The sequence below is a fragment of the Jaculus jaculus genome, chromosome 4 (genome assembly GCF_020740685.1).
Source record: "Jaculus jaculus isolate mJacJac1 chromosome 4, mJacJac1.mat.Y.cur, whole genome shotgun sequence".
Lineage (NCBI taxonomy): Eukaryota > Metazoa > Chordata > Mammalia > Rodentia > Dipodidae > Jaculus > Jaculus jaculus.
In genome coordinates, this window is record NC_059105.1 from 60,876,082 (window position 1) to 60,880,201 (window position 4,120).

General features: G+C 46.6%; 1 pseudogene; it reads right to left on the reverse strand.

Moving 5' to 3' along the window:
• Window positions 1-1,750: 1,750 nt before the first annotated feature.
• On the reverse strand, window positions 1,751-2,474 carry LOC101593725 (annotated as a pseudogene).
• Window positions 2,475-4,120: the final 1,646 nt, after the last annotated feature.

The window sequence follows — 4,120 nt, forward strand, 5'->3', positions numbered from 1 at the left end:
CTTACGTGGGCCCTGGAGAATCGAGCCTTGAACCGGGGTCCATAGGCTTTGCAGGCAAGCACTTAACCACTAAGCCATCTCTCCAGCCCGTTTCCTCCTTTCTGGAAGACCTCTGTCTCTCCTGTGTCTCTGCTGTGGTTGATAATAACTTACACCCTTTCACTTTTCAGTGGAAGAGTGTATTTTGCTGTTTCCATTTGTTTCCCGCCCTAGGCTACTTTGGTATGACTAGTATGCTGCCATCTTACCGGGAAGTCCCCCCACTGTAAACTTTTTAAGGAGAATGATGCATTAATCCCTACTAGGTATCCAGCGATTGTGTCCTCTACAAATGCCCATGTTGAAATCCTAACTCCCAATGGGATGGTATGAGGCCATGGGGCCATTGGGAGATCATTAAGTCAAAACCCAAGGTGGAGCCCTGATGATGGGATTAGCATCTTAATGACAAGAGACACATAGGAGATGACTCTCTCTCTTTTTCTTTGGAGGTTGGGGGGAGGGAGGATATTACCATGGGATACTTTTTTTTTTAATACTTGAAATATGCATTTTATAATATGGGAAATATGAGTACAGATCAGCAAAGCAGGACTAAGGGTTTTTCAGAACTTCACATATCTGAAGACCCAACAGTGAATGTTTTCGCTTCTCTACCACGACTAGGTTGGGAAGAGAAACAAGGTGTGGTCCTGGCTGGATGAGAGATCTCTAGATCAAGTCTCCCAAGTCCCCAGGTCCCAACCCATTTCTCAGGCAGAAACCAAGTCTCCCCCACAGCTATGGTCCATCCCAGCATTCAGCAGGTATCCACAGGGCCCAATCCCTGCACAGAACAGGCCTCCCGAGGGACAAGAAAGTGTCCTCATATAGTGTGGGCCCCAGAAGGCATGAGGCCGGAACATTCTTACTAAAGCTTTCCCCATTCCACTCACCAACTTTCTCAACAAGTAGAAAAAATAAGCCCATCCGTAGATTTTTCTGGCAATAAATATAAGTGAACACTAAAAACACATCTCTGAGCAAATGCCAACCACTCCACCCTCACGCCACCATTCCGCCTCCTTCAAGGTTTAAAGGTAAATCGCACAGCTTCTGAGGCTCAGGTCAATTCCTAACTTGAGATGTTCTCTACATATCACTATGGAAAGCAAATACGGGAACGAGAATAAGCTCTCCAATCAGGCAGATTTCTGAAGCATCATTTTTAAGGGGTGAGGGCTGTCCCCCATCATCCCAAGCAGTCAATCTTGCAGGGGGCCTAAGGGGCACCACAGGGCAGATCCCAAGACTCTCACACCACCACCCTACAGAAGCCACCTGGCAGCTTACCAGCCCATGGCTCCCGGGGCTCTGGTGTGAGGTTTCCAAGTCTGAGTTCAAGCAAAAGAAGCCGTTTTCCTGCCACAGCCACTCGCTTCTCCATCACTGTTGTTAACAGCATAACGGGAAAGGGAGTTAAATTAAGAACTACACCTCACTGAAAAGAAAATGCCTTTCAAGACAAGAATGTCAAATAAGGTATTCCAAGAGTTCCCTAGGAAAGACTTGGCATGAGCCAGTATCCTGAAGAAGCCCAGGTTTTAGCTAACTGCACAGTTAAGCCCTTCTTTGTGGTTCACATAAAGACTGGTTATAATCATCAACTCATCATCTGCAAAAGAACTATGGAAACTATTATTAAAACACTTGTCACAGACAGAATTGTCCCTGCAAATCATGTCACTACACATGGTTTACCAGAGCTATGCACACAGAACACGGAAGCTCTAGAAGACACAGAACAGAGACCCCAAGGCCGTGCCTGCGGCCGCTCCGGCAAGCATGCCCAGCGCCAGGTCACTGTCGTTGTCCCGATACCGCTCACGGATGACGACTTGATTGGCAGGCTGTTGTACGTAAGGTCCTGCATATGGATACTGATAGGCACAGCATACGCCTGCCCATTTGCTGCATAGACAACCTGGGTTCCTGCTGGGCACGCACCACTGTACGGACCGTAGCCACAGACCTCCGGGGTTGGGGCGGCGTAGGCTACGTACGGCGGGGGCGAGGCAGCCACGGCAGTCTCATCGGACAGCATGGCCGAGCCAACGTAAGTTGTGTTTGTTCGGGAATCCTGCAGTGTAAACTTCCAGGCCAGACAGTCGTCGGTGCTTTCTGCACAGAGGCTGACGATCTTCCCGTCGCGGCAAACTTATCTGCAGGAGGCCGTCTCTTGGCCTCCCGTCCGGAGGCTGGATGTCTCGACACTCATGGCCTGTGCGGATGTTGATGCAGTCCACGGGCATGTGGACCTTATCCTCGATACTCTGCCGAGTCTGGTCGTCATAGTAGATCAGGTGACCATCTGACCACAGGTCAAACCAGTTCTTCTTCCATCGCTTCAAAATAGTACTCTGTCGAAGCAGCCATCCACTCTTCACAAACGCCATCTCTTCCACTGTGGACGCTCGGGCCGCGGGGCAGGAAACGGAGGGCGGGATACTTTTTATAATCACGGAAAATGTTAATAAAAATTGAGAAAAAAAAAAAGTCTAAAGAGAGCTGGGGAAATAGCTGAGAGAGTAAAGTACTTGCTTGCAAACTCGAGGACATGAGTTCAATACCTAGAACACACATAATTTAAAAGATGCCGCATGCGTCTGGAGTTTGTTTGCAGTGGCTAGAGACCCTGGCATGCCCATTCTCTTTCTCCCTCTCAAATAAATAATAAATACATAAATATTTTTTTAAAAAAACAATGTCCTAGGGAGGTCTGGAAAGAGTGCTTAGCAGTTAAGGCACATGCCTACAAAGCCTAAGGACCAAGGTTCAATTCCCCAGTACCCATGTAGACCAGGTGCACAAGGTGGTGTATGTGTCTGCAGTTTGTTTACAGTGGCTAGAGGCCTTGGCATGTCCATTCTTTCTATCTGCTTCTCTCTCAAATACATAAGATTTTTACAATTTTTTAATATTTTATTTGACAGGGAGAAAGAGGGACAGAGGGAGGGGGAGAGAGAGAGAGAATGGGTGTGCCAAGGCCCACAGCCACTGCAAACGAACTCCAGATGTGTGTGCCACCTTGTGCATCTGCCTAACATGGGTCCTGGGGAATCGAACCTGGGTCCTTTGGCTTTGCAGGCAAATGCTTTAACCATTAAGCCATCTCTCCAGCCCAAGATTTTTTTTTTTTTTAAAGAATGTCCTAGCAAGCCAGGCATGGTGGCCCACACCTTTAATCCCAGTACTCAGGAGGCAGAGGTAGGAGGATCACATGAATTCGAGGCTGGCCTGAGCTAGAGTGAGACTCTACTTCAAAAACCAAAACAAAACAAAAGAATGTCCTAGCAAACTGGGTGTGGTGGAGTGTGCCTCTACTCCCAGCATCTGGGAGACAAGAGGCAAAGAATATATCCACAGTTTGAGGATAGACTGTCTATACAGTCAGTTCAAAGCCAGCAAGACCCTGCTAAAATAAAAGTGCCCCAGAGCTCATTACCTGCTGATAGCAGAGTAAGGAAAGAGGAAGGCATGGAGAAGAACTGTGAATGAAAACTTCAGACTAGACTATGCTGAAGATGGGATGATCCTTCAGAGATCCCTTGAAGAGAAAGGGTGCTCTGCTAGGTAACACTGGAAAGGGGCAGACACCCGAGTGCTGTCTTGTCCGCAGCACTCCTGGTGGCGGGGGTCCTGGGGGATGTCTGGGTTGTCTATGAGGGTGACCACCAACAAGAGAAAACCAACATCTCCTACAGTGCTTGGTGTTGGAGCCACTCAACAAGCATTCGTTTAGTAGAGGAATGTACTTTCAAATTGTCCTCCCTCTTTCCCAGAAGAAAAAAAGAGCTGGCTTAATTAAAGCTTTCAGAGACAAACAGTTGACTTTTTTGGTAAAAAGGAAGATAGGCAAGAAATTTTGGGTAATCAAATTTTACTTGTGTTCAAGAAAATAAAATTCTATGACAAGTATCTGAGTCTGTTTTAACTTAGTGTTCATTTACTTTTGTATTTATGTAGTAAACATTCTTGTCATTTGAAATGATTGATGTCAGATACACCGAAAACTTGAAAGAAGAGAGTAAAGAACTCTTTTTTTGTTGTTTATTTTTATTTATTTATTTGAGAGTGACAG